Source organism: Palaemon carinicauda, chromosome 16, assembly GCF_036898095.1.
Source record: "Palaemon carinicauda isolate YSFRI2023 chromosome 16, ASM3689809v2, whole genome shotgun sequence".
Classification (NCBI taxonomy): domain Eukaryota; kingdom Metazoa; phylum Arthropoda; class Malacostraca; order Decapoda; family Palaemonidae; genus Palaemon; species Palaemon carinicauda.
In genome coordinates this window covers 41,556,498-41,574,470 of record NC_090740.1, presented here as the reverse complement: position 1 = coordinate 41,574,470, position 17,973 = coordinate 41,556,498, and the positions used below count along the sequence as shown (strand labels likewise).

The following is a 17,973-nucleotide window of genomic DNA, read 5'->3' as shown; positions in this document are numbered from 1 at the left end:
AAAATTGCCTAAATAGCTAAATACTTAAAATAATTAAATAAAGCTATTTAAGCTGGAAGTCGTTCTGCTATCTAAATAACACATGCCTAACGAACGACGGCGCCCATGGCGCCTCCAGTAACTGGCCTAGCTCTTAAGCACAATAAATTACTCTAATTACATTGTGAAACAGGAGCTAAATTATACTCATAGTAAAGACCCGATACTCAACTTTCCAGAGGCGGAAGAAGATGGAGAAAGTATAATTATAATCCTTAAAAACGATCGAAAAGTTAGATCAGCAGGGAATACCACCGAGCGAAATCTCTACAAAATAAGGAATGTCCGCCATCGTGGGAATGGCTCTGTTATCATACTCAATAGTAGTACGAGAACGGGGTAGCCTTGATACGGCTCCCTTTTATTTTGCCACACCACCTCGAAGCGTAAACGCTATTAGGGGTGCAGATTGCTATGAGGCGTGTCAAAAATACGTCCCTGATATTATGCGATATCCTTGAGAGAACATTTAAGGATATTCGCGCCAGGAGTTAGAATTCTGGATACCTAAAGGTAAAATTCTCTGGGAATATCACTGTAGTACATATATCCCTTAGGAAGCTACTTTAAGGAACTTCCATCAGCACGACATGGCTTGAGCCCAAAAATTAATAGTATCGTTAAGAAAAAGTACAACTTATTTTTCATTTTTTCATTACATATGTGTTATCTGTTATATTTTTGGTCCTACAACTTGTCTAACGAAGGGATTTTGACGTAGGAAAAATCTATTTCTGGGCTGCGACCTGTGCCGCCCAGTGAAATGCTCCTTTTACATCATTTCTAAGGTAATAACTGCTATGAATTTACCAGAGAAAAGATTGTATAGGAATGCTAGGTTGAACCCAGCTCGCTCACCTTAATAAGGTGTCGGTATAATACTGAGGCGTGATAAAATCACAACCAGAGGTCTCGTACCATTTAGATATCTCCTGTCAACATCCCCGAACAGCGAGGTGCCGTTCAACATCCTAGCTCTGATCGCTACTACGAACGATCCCACCCACAACAGTGACGTCACTCCTATAGCACCCCAGATTGGGGCCCGGTAGGGAGGGACGGGTGGGTTCACTGGGCGGCACAGGTCTCTCGCCCAGAAATAGATTTTTCCTACGTCAAAATCCCTTTTCTGGGCTCCGACCTGTGCCGCCCAGTGAAATAGTGTCAGAGAATAGGGACCCAATATGGCTAACTACCTGGGGAGAAAATAACACAAAAATAGCATTACATGGTGAAATTTAATAACAAAACAGGAGGGATAGGAATCCCAAAGGTAAGTAATCAACATAGTGTGAATGGTGATAATCAACTTGGAAAACAATTTAATAAGGTAACCCGTAGGTAAGTAATCAACATAGGTATGAACAGTAATAAACTCATGGTAAACAATCCCATAAAGGGATGATAATAAAATCAAGCAGAAACTGCGAATCCATAATAACATTCATAATATAATAGAATAAAATCAGCTCGAGGGATTTTAAGAACGGATGAAATCAAAACAATTTGTAGGATGGATCACAATGTATAATAAAAATAATACACCATAAGGGTGTATGGCAAAGGACAAAACCAAACCAGGTAGGAACAATAGGAAAGCCAGGCAGGAGGGAAAGAGGATAGAGCAAGACGTTGTGATTAGGACTCAGAGCCTTCAGGAGGAACTACATTCCCAGCTGCTACTGTGGCAAATTTAAGAGCTTCTAAAGGTTTTAGGTAGTGGCGTTTAAAAACTTTAGGGGACTTCCAACCCGTATATTTTGTGAGCTCATCAAATTTCATCAAAGTTAATTGAAGTAGCAACAGCTCGAATATCATGGACATGTGGGAATGACTTTAATAAAATAAAGAATTTGTTGTCTAATTCCTTTAAGGGTAATGGTTCCTCCATTCTCTCTAATAAATAAGAGCCCTGTGGAAGTAGTGGAAGTTCTACTTAAGTAGGATTTCAGGGTGGTAACTGGACACAGGGATGGATCCCGAGGAAGTGGAACAATCTTCCAGGGAGACCACCTGTTTTGGGGGTCCTCATTTTTAGCCAGGTATACTTTGTTAGGGGAGAGAAGGACCTCACCCGAAGGGAGAAACTCGATATGACCTGGGTCTCTAGACAAGGCCGACAATTCTGAGATTCTAGAGCCAGAGGCGAGGCTCAAAAGAAAAAGTGTCTTTCTTAACAGTGCCATATAGTTACAGGAGTCATTCAAAGTGTCAGAAGCTAGCTTTAGAACATCATTCAAGAACCAAGAAACTGCGCTAGGGCGAGTTGATGGTTTTAGTCTGGCACAGGCTCTTGGAATGGAAGAGAAGTATGAGTCCGTCAGGTCAATGTCAAAGCCGACATGGAAGATCTTTTTCAAGGCTGATTTGATCGTAGTAATCGTGTTGGCTGCTAGGCCCGATTCAAAGAGAGTTCTAAAGAATGTCACAGTTAGGTTCATCGTCATTTTCTCAACTTGTGAGTCTTTCAAAAACTTTGCCAGTTTCTTGACGGCTGAGTCATATTGACAGAGGGTGGATTCTCTTTTGTCTGATTCCAGGAATAGGGTATTCAGAGGGTCGATGTTTGCACCCTTTTGAGCTGCGAACTTCATGAAGTCCATAAAATTAGGGCATTCAGAAGCCTTGAGGAAGCTAACACATTGCGAGTTTGTACTACTTGTGTTAGTACAGGATTGGGTATCCGCCGGGGGCGGAGGCCTAGCTCTAGTAACAAGGGGAACCAGTTGCTTTTGGGCCAGTTGGGGGCTATCAGAGCCACTCGGCCTTTGAAAGATCTGAGCTTGTGCAGCACTTTCAGCAGGAGATTTATCGGAGGAAACAGATAAATCGTCTTCCAAATGTTCCAGTCTAGTGACATAGCGTCCATGGCATAAGCCTGAGGGTCCAGGTTGGGGGCTACATAACATTCTAGTTTGCGATTGGATTCCGTCGCAAACAGGTCCACCTGGAGACCCGGGACCTGAGATAAGATCCACTGGAAGGATCGATTGTCCAGTGACCACTCCGACTCCAGCGGGGTCGTCCGGGAAAGTGCGTCCGCCACCACATTCCGGACCCCCGCCAGGTGGATTGCTGATAGATGCCACTTGTATGATGTCGCCATGGAGAAAATCGCCAACATAACGTGGTTTATGTGGGCTGACCTGGAGCCTCCTCTGTTGATGCAGTGGACTATGACTGCGCTGTCGAGGACCAGTCTGATATGGAGATTCCTGGCTGGGCTGAGATGTTTTAGAGTAAGCAAGACTGCCATGGCCTCTAGGATATTGATGTGCATTTGTTGAAATATCAGAGACCATAACCCTTGAACTTTCTTGTGTTGGGAGTAACCTCCCCACCCTGTTAGGGAGGCGTCTGTGTGAACGACGAGTCCCGGGGCCGGATATTGCAAGGGAACTGACTTGGAAAGATGCTTGACCTTCGTCCAAGGCTGCAGACTTTTCCTCAGGATTGGGGGAAGACGAGCTCGCCTGTCTCGACGTTTCTTGGTCGCTCTGGAGCGCCACACTCTGTTTATGTCCTTTAGTTTGGACTTTAGGATGATGTCTGTTACGGAGGCGAACTGTAAGGAACCTAGTATTCTTTCCTGGTTCCTCCTGGACGTCAACTTGTCCCTGAGAAACTGTTTCGTGTTCCTCGGTATTTCCTTCCTTTTGGCTTTTGGCAGGCACAACGTATGGGAACTTAGGTCCCATTGTAGCCCCAGCCATTGAAACTTGGTTTCCGGAACCAGACGGGATTTCTCGAGGTTGACCTGAAATCCTAACCGTCGAAGGAAAGAGAGGACCTTGTTCGTCGCCATATGGCAGTTCTGGACGTTGTTCGACCAGATCAGCCAATCGTCGAGATAAGCCACTATTTGAATCCCCTGGGTTCGAAGTTCCTGAATTACCGTCTCTGCTAATTTGGTGAAGATTCTGGGCGCTATGTTGAGCCCGAATGGCATCACCTTGAATGCATAGGCTTGTTTGCCTAGCTTGAAGCCTAGAAAAGGACGAAAATGCCTTGTTGTTGGAATGTGATAGTAGGCATCTGTAAGATCTATGGTGGTGGTGACGGCCCCACGGGGAAGTAGGGTCCGCACCTGCGAGATGGTAAGCATGTGGAATTTTTCGCAACAAATGAAGGAGTTTAGACGAGACAGGTCCAAGATTACTCTTCGTTTGTCTGAGCCTTTCTTTGGCACGCTGAATAAGCGACCTTGAAATTTTAAGCGATGTATGCTTTGGATTGCGTTCTTTTGCAACAGATCCTTTGTGAATGAACGTAGCTCTTCCGTTGGGAGTTGGTAGAAACTGTTTGGTGGAGGGGGTCCCTGTAACCAGCTCCACCCCAGACCTTTGGAAATTATGCTGGAAGCCCAATTGCTGAACTTCCAACGGTCCCAAAATTTGTATAGTCTCCCTCCTACCTGCAAATTCTCAATGGCTTGAGGATGATTTGCCGCCTCTGCCTCCGCGGAAAGCCTTGCCTCGGTGGGAACCCCTTCCGCCACCTCGGCTACGAAAGGCACCTCTTGAGCCCCTGTGGCGCTGGTAGCCTTGGAAAGAACCTTGAGATTCGTAAGTGGGGTTAAAGGCGGGGGAGGCAGCAAACGAAGTCGATGCGACTTGTGTCTGAGGGACCAACACATACTGCTGTTGGGGTTGGCCCTTAGAGGTAGAAGGCTGGGAACCTTGTGAAACAGGGACAGATTGAACCGGGACAGGTTGTACTACTTGAAGAGGCTGTCTGAACTGCGAGGAGTGGAAGGGCCTTAACCTCTTCCTGCCACGAGCTGGGGTACCAGTCCGTTCGTATTTCCTCTTGGAAACTAGGCCCCACCTAACCTTGAGGCTTTGGCTAACTCTAGCTGCCTCGCTGAGAACAGTGTTAACCAGGTCCTCCGGGAAGAGGTCCGGACCCCAGACCAGGGCTTTGATGAGCCTATTGGGTTCGTGCCGAATAGTGGCAACGGTCATTTCTGATAGAGCTGTAGAGTTAATGGACCTACTGAGCCTACACAGGGTCTCAAACTCTATTTTGATTAGGGACTCCTGTAGCTTGGGGAGGTGTTCACTAAACTGCGTCGAGGCACAGTCCGGGCTCAGTTTGCCTACCGTGAAGGTAGACGGGGCGTTCCGCCAGCATTCATGGTCACCAGGGAAGAGAAGGGAAGTCAATTCCGTCTCTCGAAGCTGAGGTAAGGGCTTCTCCTCCTTGGTAGCCTGATAGGCGATCTCCATGATTTTGGTTGTGCATGGAGTAGGGGTATGCTCGTCTATCACAAACATTGTGTACGAGTTCTTATGGGGTGTGAGCTTTGTGTTCACATAATCCCACTCGTTAAAGGCGCGGACCAAAACAGATTAGGCCTGTTCCTTGGGGATGATCACAGTCTCCTTAGGGACTTTATCTAGGCGGATCAGGGCCTCATCAGTCAAGCGGGCGAAGCCGGGAAAGGGAAATTGCAGACCCGGCGGGTAGAACTCGAAGTCTTCAATCGGTCGAGTTCCGAAACCTTCGATGGACAACATGCCGTCCGAGAGGGGCGCATGTAGAGCTAACCTCCAGGGGTTACTCCTGGTAAACGGTGGGAGCTTAGAGGCGTCGGGGATGGCATATTGCTGCTGTTGTGGCAGCCCCGAACGCATGAGTCCCTGGACTAGGTTCTCGACGTTGGCAACCCTTTCTTGCTGCTGCTGCAGAGTCACAATGGCTTGTGTGTGGGAAGGCAACATTGTCTCAAAACGAGAAAACAGCTTCTCCGAGAAATCCACCTGGTTAAATGGTTCCGCCGGAGGGGGAACGGATGCCGAAGCGGAGACCGGTCCTTGAGAAGTCGAGGGCACGGCGACGGAGTCTTTAGGGACTCTAGTGGAGGAAGATTTGGACGACCTCGATGATTTTGAAGACTTGTGGGTCTTATGCAAAGGCCTGTGGTGAGCCTTAACCTTGGGGATAACAGACTGGAGCTGGAGATCAGCACCGGAAGTCCCCGGAAAACCTTAAAAGGAAGATTGGGCTGAAGTAGAAGAGAAAGTCGGGCTGAGGAGAGGAATCTCAGCCCGGGACCCACCTGACTCACCTATCTCCCTACCTGTGTCGGGTTCCTCAAGAACCATGGGTTCTTCGTCCAAATTAAGGGTTGCGACGTCTTCCGTTATCGTCCCGCTCATCTCTTCTTGGTCCGGGGCCAATAGCAGGGATTCAATATTCTCGATGATGGGGTCCGCCAACTCTTTGGGGACCGCAGCTGATGTTTTTGCATGCGGATAAAGGAGGGAACACCATTGCTCAGATAAGATGTAAGGTTGCTTAGCCTTCACGTTCTGGGCGAAGCCGCCAATCCAGACCTTGAGGGTCGCTAGAGCCGAAGTCTTAGCAGGCTCGGAGCTCTGAAAGAGAACAGACTATTAGTGAAGGTAAGGAATATTCATGCCGAAGAAAAAGAGGAGAAGATCAGGAGCCTCCGAAACACTAGGCCATAGAAGAGGGCATGCGAGGAGCAAAATAAAAATGATGCAATTAGAATTAATTAATTGTAATTAATTGTAACTCCACTTGCCAAGTCTGTAAAATGGCTAAGAATAATTCCACTTACCGAGTCAGAGGTTAAAGTGGAGGCCAGCTTGTAGCATACTACACAATTGTCCGGATGTCAAACAGTCAGATCATCCACCAGGACAGCACAATGGGCATGTGAGCGACACACATCGTGGCCGCAGGGTTGGCTAAGGACCGCCGAGAATGCCGTCATCGAACAGCGTACTGTCTGTAAAATAAAAGATACATAAGTATCCCGTAGGTAAGCTGGAGGAGCCCGGGGGCTCCGGGAGCTTAAAATACACCGCTGTAGCGGTAAATAAATAAACTTAAACTGTAGAGTAATACAGATAAGGATAAGTCAGTCCATAATCGTGATCATACACGGGGGGGGGGGGAAGTCGAGAACAGGGGATTATATAGATATGTGTGAATATATAAATGAGATTAATCCTAGTGGTTAAAGGTAACGTTGGCTCCGGGGAAACAACTGAGAGAGCCCAGGGCTCATGAAAACCTACCGGAGTAGGCGGACACGGGGGGGGAGTCGAGGGTCAAACCCGTCGACGGCACAAGGAACTAATCAAACTCGACATGGGGATAAGGCGAAGGCTACGTCCGGGGATCCCGTAAGGAAATACAGTATAATGACACGTGGAGTCCGTGAAGTGCGGAACACCATATGAGGAGGGAGAAATGGAGGGATCTGTAATGGGTCCGTGAGGTGCGGGACCGGGAGGAAGTAGCAGGAATGAAATGTGTATAAATATGGATATACACAACATAATATCCCAGACCGAGCCGGATCCCTCCCGCCTACCGATGGCCAATCGAGGCGGCGGGGAGAAACAACTACGGAAGGGTAGGGGAAGAACTGTAAAAATAATGTATAACAAGCCTCACACACGATCAGGGTCCGCCCGGGACGGAGCTAAGCGATGTTCCCAAAGGGGATATACGTAACACAAAAGCTGACTCCGAGACTCGACATGAGAGCGAGTGATGACATCCCTGGAGTGGGGGTGTCGGGGCGGAGGAGGGGGGAGGAGGCTAACGAGTGGGGTAGAAAAGGCGTACCAACCTGAACTGAGACCCACAACAAAATGATCACACGGAAAGACTAGGATAATGAAATAATAATATAACTGATATGGTAATAAAATGAAAAAAGGGAGGCATGCTGGACAATGATGATAATAAACGTAAGATAGCACGAAGGGACGAACGGAGAGGCAGGGGATGACCGAGCCTAACAGCGCGGGGGAGACCGAGCTAGGCAGGGCTGGCAACATAACAAGGTGTCGGTGAGGTGCCGACAAAATACATTAAACTAAAGAACTGCCTCGCGAAAGTCCCGACGAACTAGATAATACTAGTAAAATAACATATACGCTAATATGATCGCTACTACGAACGATAAAAACGTAAAACGAAGTAAAACTAGTAACGACCGAAGGCAACCAGGCATGCCAACCTAATGTGAACTACGATATCGTAATATCATAAAATAACTGTTATCGTAATAACAGAACAATACCATAGCATAAAATAACACGGAGTGTGAACCGTGGATACCCAGAAAAGTTCAGAACGAGAAACAATCAGTATAGAAGACTCATTGCAAAGCGTTAAGAACGAGAGAGAGAGAGAGAGAGAGAGAGAGAGAGAGAGAGAGAGAGAGAGAGAGAGAGAGAGAGAGAGAGAGAGAGAGAGAGGGGAGGTAGCCAGCCAGCATGGCGGACCCGATGCGGGGTCGCGTAATATAAAAACTGAGATAAAATAATAACCAAGGGCAAGACTACCTCCAAAATCTCAAAACTCATAGATCTGGTACTTAACTTAGGTGGAGTAACGGTAGAATCCGACATCCTGGGATAAATCCTGGGTACACACCGAAAAAAGAATAACAGCGTCAAAACAGGTGCTATGAAAAGGAGTGACGTCACTGGCGTGGGTGGGATCGTTCGTAGTAGCGATCGGAGCTAGGATGTTGAACGGCACCTCGCTGTTCGGGGATGCTGACAGGAGATATCTAAATGGTACGAGACCTCTGGTTGTGATTTTATCACGCCCCAGTATTATACCGACACCTTATTAAGGTGAGCAAGCTGGGTTCAACCTAGCATTCCTATACAATTTTTTCTCTGGTAAATTCATAGCAGTTATTACCTTAGAAATGATGTAAAAGGAGCATTTCACTGGGCGGCACAGGTCATTGAGAATCTCTTGTTATCTGGATTACCACAACAACAGCAGTTTGTGGTTCCGGACGCATCAAAGCTCCCGGCTTTCATTAAAAACAACCCTTGGCGATTGGCTCTGCATACACTGTTCTCTGAGGGCATGTTAACAATCGAAGGATGTGGTACCCGTCCGGTAGAAGACTGAATTCTACCCGGTGGGATTACAATTTCCCTTCCCTGGATACTCGCGCCTGACAGAGGAAGCGCTAGTAAGGGTAGATAAGGTTCCCAAGGAAACCATTATGTACCCAAAAGAGCAAGTTCAGTCCGCCTGGGTCCAGACATTAAATGAGTGGGAATGCGTCAATACAAAATTGACGCCCCATAAAGGAACATACACTATGTTCGTGGTGGAAGGGCAAACCCCAACACCATGCACCACAAAGGTTGTAGACCTTACCTTACAGGCGGCTATGGAGGACAAGCACATGCCACAACTGAAAGAAACAGACCTAACTTCACTGTTGTTCCTGGGAGACCAAGAATGCTGGATTGACGCACCAGCTACTTTCACTGCAGGGAAGTTGAATCCGGACTGTGCCACCACACAATTCAGTGAACGACTCCTTAGACTTTCGGACTCTCTGATTAAGACAGAGTACGAGGCAAGAACCAGACTGAGTAGATCCATCAACTCAGCTACGATGGCGGAGATGACTTCATTAGTCTATGCCGAGGAGCCACTATTCAAGATTTTAACAAAGTCTTTGCTTCACACCCTCCAGTGTGATGCATATGACTTTGCAGTGGCCTGGCGCAATTGCCGAAAACACATCTTAGCTGAGGCCTCCATTAGGCACGAGCCTAACAGATTAATTAAAGCCTCAATCTGGGGAGCGGACTTATTCCCAGAGGATGTGGTGAATAACGTCCTTGGGGAAGCAGCTAGAGTCAACCAAAGCCTCAGAGTCCGGTGGGGTCTAATTCCTAAAAGAAAATGAGCCCACCGGAACACAATCAAGAGGCAGGAAAAGACCAAGGAAGTTTCAGTCCTTCCAAGGGCCACAAGCTCAAGCTGTGATACAGGCAATGCCAGTATCCCAGATGAGCCAGCCTTCCACCTCAAAAACCCAGTCACAACAATAATATGTGTGGGTGAGTCAGCCACCTCAACATGCGATAGCCACTTCTCCGTTTACTTTGTCTCCGGCATATAACCCTTCCTTTGAAACACAGGGAGTGTTTCACAGATATAATAGGCATGCGAGAGATAGTAGAGCTAGGGGAGCCTTCCGGAATAGAGGCAGCGGAAGAGCTTCCGGGAGAGGTAGAGGATTTCGAGGGAACCGTGGAAGCAGACCTTCTGCAAGCCAGTGAGACTCCCCAGGTAGGAGCAAGGCTGTATCTCTTACGGAGCCGTTGGACTTTCTGCAAATGGGCATAAGGTATCATAACGAAAAGTCTGGGGTGGAGTTGGATAAAAGGGCCCCCTCCACCAACCAGTTTTTATCAGTTTCCAACGGCAGATTTAACACTTTACACCAAAGATCTCCTTCTGAAGAAAGCAATAAAAGAGGTAAAACTCTTAAGATTTCAAGGACACTTGTTCAGCGTGTCAAAGAAAGACTCAGACAAACGAAGAGTAATCTTAGATCTGTCCCATTTGAATGCATATATTCAATGCGACAAGTACCATACGCTGACCATCTCACAGGTGCGGACCTTACTTCATGTTCCGATAGCAAGGCATTTTCGTCCTTTCCTAGGATTCAAGCTAGGCAAACAGGCTTATACCTTCAAAGTGATGCCGTTCGGACTCAATATAGCGCCCAGGATATTCACAAAGTTGGCGGAGACAGTAGTCCAAGAGCTGAGGACTCAAGGAACACAGTTAGTGGCCTACCTAGACGATTGGCTTATCTGGGCCAACAGCATCGAGGAATGCCACAAGGCGACGGACAAAGTAATAAAATTTCTGGAATACTTAGGATTCCAAATAAATTTCAAAAAGTCCCGTCTTACTCTAGCAACATGCTTCCAGTGGTTAGGTCTACAATGGAACCTGACCACACACAAGCTGTCTATTCCACCAAAGAAGAGGGAAGAGATAGCAAGAAACACAAATGTTTTTGCAAGGACAAACTAACGTCCCGGAGAAACCAAGAAAGAATCCTAGGCTCACTCCAGTTTGCATCAGTAACAGACACATTACTGAAAGCCAAACTGAAAGACCTCAATCGAGTTTGGCGGTCCAAAGCAAACAGGAAAAATCACTCGGATTCCACCAATACTAAGGAAAAGACTTCAACCATGGACGAAAGTATAAAACCTAGCAAAATCAGTACCTTTACGATTCCCACCGCCGGCATTGGTAATCCATACAGATGCCTCCCTAAGCGGTTGGGGAGGCTACTCGCAATACGAAAAGGTCCAAAGGTTGTGGTCAGTAACATTCCGTCAACTACAAATCAATATCCTAGAAGCCATGGCAGTGTTCTTGACTCTAAAAAGACTTTCCCCGTCAAAGAAACAACATATCAGACTAATACTAGACAACCAAGTGATAGTCCACTGCATAAACTGGGGAGGTTCCAAATCAAGTCACATAAATCAGGTGATGATTGCTATCTTTTCAATGGCGACAAGGAACCATTGGCACCTGTCAGCTGTTCACCTGGCTGGGGTAAGAAATGTGGTCGCGGATGCACTATCAAGGACAACTACGCTGGAGTCGGAATGGTCCTTAGACAAAAAGTCATTCAATTGGATCTGCCAACAAGTCCCGGATCTCTAAGTAGATCTATTTGCCACAGAATCCAACCACAAGCTACAATGTTACGTAGGCCCCAACCTGGACCCTCTGGCCTACGCCATAGATTGGAACTGGTGGAGGATTTACCTGTTTCCATCCATAAACATGCTAATGAAAGTCCTGGACAAGCTCTGGACTTTCAAAGGACGGATTGCCCTGGTAGCCCCCAATTGGCCCAAAAGCAACTGGTTTCCTCTCTTGGTGGAACTGGGACTCCGCCCTCAGCGGATTCCCAACCCAAAGTTAACACAGATAGTAACAAACTCACAGTGTGTCAGCTTCCTCAAGAATTCAGAGTGCCCTAACTTTATGGACTTTATGAAATTTGCAGCACAAAAAGATGCTGAGATTGACCCCCTTAACACATTGTTCTTAGAGTCAGACAAAAGAGAATCTACTCTTCGGCAATATGATTCTGCTGTAAGAAAGCTAACCAAATTTCTGAAAGACTCAGAGGTTCGGACAATGACTACAAATCTGGCAGTTACCTTTTTCAGAACTTTGTTTGAAAAAGGCCTAGCCACTAATACAATTACTACAGTTAAATCTGCTTTAAAGAAAATATTTCAGTTCGGGTTTAATATTAATCTTACAGATTCGTATTTTTCGTCTATTCCAAGAGCTTGTGCTTGACTAAAACCAGTAACTCGTCCTCACACAGTTTCCTGGTTTTTAAATGATGTCCTTAAACTAGCTTCTGACACTGATAATGACTCATGCACTTATATAACACTTCTTAGGAAGACGTTATTCTTAATAAGTTTAGCCTCAGGAGCCAGAATATCTGAACTCTCAGCATTATCTAGAGAACCAAATCATATTGACTTTCTTTCTTCTGGTGAAATATTAATCTCTCCAGATAGAAAATTCTTAGCAAAGAATGAGGATCCACAGAATAGATGGTCCCCGTGGAAGATTGTTCCACTTCCACAGGATCTATCTGTGTCCAGTTAACACTCTGAAATGACAAATTCGAAGATAATTTGTATTTTTCCTAACCATACAAACCTTAGCTATTTACAGAGGGTTTACCTTTTAGCGCAGCTGAAATGGCGAGCCATTAGAATTTAACGAGGGTGTATTACCCCCGCGCTAGTTAGCGGGGGGGTAGGGGAGTGGTAGCTAGCTACCCCTCCCCCCCCCCTCACACACAGATGAATGCTCACTTTCACTTAGAGGTAGGACTTGTCTTGGGGGACAGGGCTGGCGGGCAAATATGTGTAAATAGCTAAGGTTTGTATGGTTAGGAAAAATACAAATTATCTTCGAATTTGTCATTTGTTCCGTAACCGAAATACAAACCACGCTATTTACAGAGGGTGACTTACCCCTTAGGTAGGGTGGAAAGTCCCCAGCCATACTGGCTTTGGCTTTAGCCGGGGACTCAGAATCCGAGTGAGTCGCACTCGAGAAAAGGAGTCCCTGCACCTCACAAGTTCCTTGCTCCGCAAGGAACCATGTGGCCTACGTAAGCTTGTGTGTGAAGGAAGAAGTGTGACCCGTCCTAGGCAGTTGACCTGGAGTTCCAGAAGGAACTCTGGGTTAGGACGTTCCCAATACCACTTCGTCAGGGTATGGGGGACGCGACAGTATTGACTCAATACTCGGAACACAAGGAAGCATGGTTTACCTGCAGAGGTTCGAGGTCAGCTATGCAGAGACCAGGATGCTGCTTCCCCGTAGAGGGGATGATGAAGAAAGAAATAAGAGCCAGACATACTTCTTTCGTTCATGCTACCTGTCCAAAAAGGAGCCTGAGGTTAGACCAGCTGTTGTGTAGCCACCACAGAGCGATAGAAAACGTATCGAGACTCCTGTGGGTCACGCCCTGCAGGAAGCGGGCTGCGAAGGTCATTAGACGCTTCCAGGCTCCAGCTTGTAGCACCTGCGTCACAGAGTAGTATTACTCGAAGGCGAGGGACGTTGCGATGTATCCAACATCGTGCTGTAGGGCGACGTGACGGGGGAGGGTCTGGAGACAGGTCGAGATGAATGTCCCTGAGTCCGGGCTGAAGAGGTATACTGGTGACTCTCCCCCGTGTCCTCCTTGTGCTCCCAAATCGGCTGCAACTGAGGACAAACTGTAGCTGTTCCCAGCGCTAACCTCTCGATTCCTTTACTGGCAAGAAAGAGAAGGTCTTGGGACATCAGATACAGAATGGAGACTCGAAATCTTGAATGAATTGGACCGAAGGGCCGGGACCCCCAGATTCTGAGTCTAGCCAACAGCTCAGGAGCGAACCTGAATGTTGCCTTCCCCTCTTCCTTAGAAAGGGGGGAGTCGTAAGAGACCAAGAAGATTGCTTACACACTGGCCGTGGCCAGAGTGAGCAGGAGAACCAAGGCGGAATACAATCCGAGGCCTGTCGTAAAGAGTCTTGAGAAGATCTCTTAAAGGACTAAAAGTCCGAGCCATGCTCCAAGTTGGAGGTCTTCCTCCGACTAGGGCAGGGACGATCGTAGCTTCGCATGAGCGAGGATAGATCCAGCGGTCAGGAAAAAGTTATTCCTTTAAGCCTGAAGGTCAGGGAAAGGCTGAGCGACAGGCTTCATTGCCGAGAGCGGAAAGGAGTTTCCTCCCGCCGAAAGGCAATAAGACCGTTATTGCTGGAGAAGAGGCCTCAAGGGAAGAGGTATATCTCCCACGGCACCAACCACCTTAGACTCTTCACTTTGCCTGGAAGACCCCTGTGGATGACTATCGCAGATGACGCGACCTCCGTACCGCGACTGTAGCGGGTTGTCTCTTCTTGAGGAGGAGGCGTAGTGTCTCCAGGCATGAAGCCGAAGCGACGCCCCGGTTCGGGAGAGATGTCTCAGTGTGGTTGCTTGAGTAGTCTGCGCCGTGGGAGAAGCTCTCCCGGGAGTTCCGTCAGGGGAAGCAGAGGGTCCAGAAACCGTTCTGCGCATAGTCCCAGTGGAGCTCTCCCATTGAAAGGTTGACAGACAACCTGGTCTTGTTGAGACCCATTGTCCACAGACAAAAAGGAGGGAAGACGCAGGCGTCGAAGTTGTCCCACCATCACCGGAATGCATCTTGCCAGAGTCTCGGGGTCTGAGACTGGGGGGAAGAACAGCGGAAGCTTGAGGTTCCAAGCTGTCGCGATCAGGTCCCCCAGACCAGTACTTGCTGGTTACCCAAGGTCAAAGACCCCCAGGTACACTCTCTACGAGGCTCTGCTCGGATAGTAGGAGAGAACATTCCCCTGCCTGGAATGAGAGAGCCGATGGTGGTATTGAGAGAATCTCAATCATCCCGGTATCTCTACTGCAAGATGTGAAGGTGTGAAAATGCGTCCCCTGCTGGTTAGAATACGCCAGAATCATGAAGTCGACGCGCACGGGGCGACTCGGCAGGAGCTGTAGGATCTGTAGAGGGGCCAGACTAAGGCCCCTAAGCCTGCCTGAATGATGGAGAGGTATCCTTCAGGTCTTGACCATAGGCCTGGACCGGAACATGCCCTCCCCCCCCTTTCCTTTGACGAGTCCGAGAACAGCATCAAGAATGTGGGGAAAGGACGAGAATATCCACTACCATCAAGAGGCTCCATAGGTCAACACCCATTGCAGGTCTAATAGTTCCGCTGGTCCCATAGGGGCCAGGAAGTCCGGTTAAACGTTGCCTGAAACCACCGGAACTTGGACCGCCCCACATGGAACTTATCCTGAGGCGACCGTTCGGACTATAGACGGGTCAATGAGGAAAGGAGAACTAGGAAACGTTCCAAGGTAGGGCTGAAAGCTCTGCTTGACTGAGAACAGGTACTGCGACTCTCCTCAGTCTTGCCACAGTCAACTGAAAGGAAGGCTCGGAGGATGTGGTAACAGAATCTGGCGTCCCCAGGTGGTCACCCATCCAAGTACCGACCAGAACCGACGTTGCTTAACCTCGCTGGATGGACGAGAAGCGGGGTTTCTAACGTGGTAAGGCCGTTGACTCAATATCATGGCCAGATACTCCAGATGTTGAGGCAGAGGAAGAGAAGGCTCCAAGCAAAATACCATGAGCCCACACTCATGGTAAGCATCCGGAAGCTTGTCCCGGCGCTGAAGAAGGTCGAACCCGAGCCTACCGGAGTTGACCAGCCCTCCAAACAGCAGAGGAGGCGGAAGCCTGCACCTGAGCGGCCAAGAGGAAGGCAGGGAGAGTTCTCTGGGGAAACAAACCTGCTATGCCACGGCGGGATAGCCACACTGCATCATAAGCAGGAATACTTGCAGTCTAGGCTGAATTCGACGAGCTCCCTGGAAGATGGATGGAATGGAAACTGAAAGTACCCATCCTTCCGATCCAGGGTTTAAGGAGTCCTGTCGCCTCGTTACCAGTCTGATCGATTCTGCTGGTCTACGCTGGCCGAAGTTTGTTCGACAAACTTGATCAGGGCTGAGAGGTCGACTACGGACATCCCCTCTCAGATCCTTCCTTACAAGAAAGGATCGACTGAAGAGGCAGGGGGTGAAGCCGTCGATGATCCTAAGGAAGACCTTCGCCTAAGGTATGGATCATTCTGCCCAACCGGGCAACTCTTGCTGACGCTATGGCATAGAGGTTCAGAGACACTGAATTCGCTGACAGAGACGGCAGGCGCGATATCCTTGGCTGATCACAGAGATTGTGCGGGAATGGGCATCGGGAAGCTGTCATCTGGATGAGTAACCTTAAGCATCCTCCCAGCGAAAAACCTGCAATCCTAGAGTTCGTGATCTCTGCCGCTCCTTTTAGGACTATGCCCCCCCGGGGGAGCCTCCCGTGCCATCTGTTCCTGACAGGAGGGAACTGCAATTGGACACCTTGTCCCAGTTGTCGTAGCCGATAACCTAGGCCGACGTGGTTGAAAGAAAAGGCGCTGGAGCCCTGCAGAGTCTGGAAGAAAGCGCCTTGGAGGAGTGAAAACGGAAGTCGATTTCCTCCGCACAGCCGCTGTCTAAGTCTCTGTCCTTGGGCACAAACAAACTCTTCTCAAGGATGGAAGGGTGTCTGAGGTCGTCGACCTCCACAGATGAGACACCCGAAGGAAGCCCTCAGTCAGCGCGTCCAGATGGTATAACATCGAGCTTGTCCGCAAGTTAGATACTTAACGACGAAAGGCCAAGGTGCCTGAGGTCGAGAGGAGGAAAGTACCCATGATCTTCCTGTAGCTTCCTTGAACCAAACCTCGGGCCGTAACCGAGGAGGGAAAGGACCTGGTAAGCTGCCAGAGGAAGGGGTAAGCAGTCACCCCTTGTCCGATGGAGAAATCTCGAACGGAAAGCCCCCCCCCCCGCCAAAAATCCTTCCAGGGAATGACGGGGAAGGGCTAACCCAGGTTCAGGAAAGAGGAGTGTTGCTCAGATCTCCCTTAAGTTTCTCCTATTCTTGCAAGTGCCATGCTCTGCGTTTACGGTGTGAGGCCGTGTTCTGGAAATACACTCCAGAAGAACTCGCCAGGCTGGCCATGCTGCGAAAACCCCATTGGGAATCGTGGTCGCAATCGCCCTGGAGCTCGCGCGACGGTAATTCAAAGATTTGCGCGTGGGCGAACTTGGAAGCGCCCATGCGCGGTAACGCAGGAACGCAAACGAAGGTGAGCGAGGGAGCGCAGAAGGAGGGCGAGAGCTGGTGGTCGGCGAGAGCTGGTGGTCGGCGAGCGATAACCCATAGACGAGCAATGGATACTGCAAGAAGTACACATTCATTCCCCCGGGAAGGCTCCGAAGAGGAATCCCGAGGGAAAGGAAACAAGAATTACACAACAGGCACGTGCCCTCACAACCACTTACACTCACGGAAGGAGGGCTGTAACCAAACAGAATTATAACAATTATAATTATGTAACTATGTAATTATGTAATTTAAAAAAAAAAAACTACAATTAGATTCTTAAACTAATTGAGACAAACGTACGGCGTAGCAACCCCCCCACGCGGAAAGGAAGCTACAAGGGCGTAGTAACACGTAGTAAAAGGGTGAACAACCTCAAGAGAGAGAGAGAGAGAGAAAGACATAAGTCAAACTCGATCGCCACCCATAAAATTACGCCGTGGTGGCCTAACTGCCGAGGACTCCACGTAAATATCGTACACTACACACACAACTCTGAAAAGGAAACTTACTGATTTCTATACTCAAATATATATACAAACATGAAAACATGTTTACATATATATTGAGTAAATGAAAAGTAAGCGATTAAGTAAAGACAAAACAAACAATGGCTGCCAAGAGAGGACCAAGACAGAGACGTCTGTCACAGTCCGAGCCAAAAGTGAAAGTGAGCATTCATCTGTGTGTGAGGGGGGGAGGGGTAGCTAGCTACCACTCCCCTACCCCCCCCGCTAACTAGCGCGGGGGTAATACACCCTCGTTAAATTCTAATGGCTCGCCATTTCAGCTGAGCTAAAAGGTAAACCCTCTGTAAATAGCGTGGTTTG

At 48.2% G+C, this 17,973-nt stretch overlaps 1 protein-coding gene and 1 pseudogene across 1 annotated transcript in view; one reads left to right on the top strand and one right to left on the bottom strand.

Moving 5' to 3' along the window:
* LOC137655729 (pentatricopeptide repeat-containing protein 2, mitochondrial-like) overlaps positions 1-17,973 on the top strand; it is a 264,814-nt gene that overhangs the window by 151,384 nt on the left and 95,457 nt on the right. The gene's annotated exons all lie outside the window — the stretch shown is intronic.
* LOC137655895 (uncharacterized) lies at positions 2,616-3,737 on the bottom strand (annotated as a pseudogene).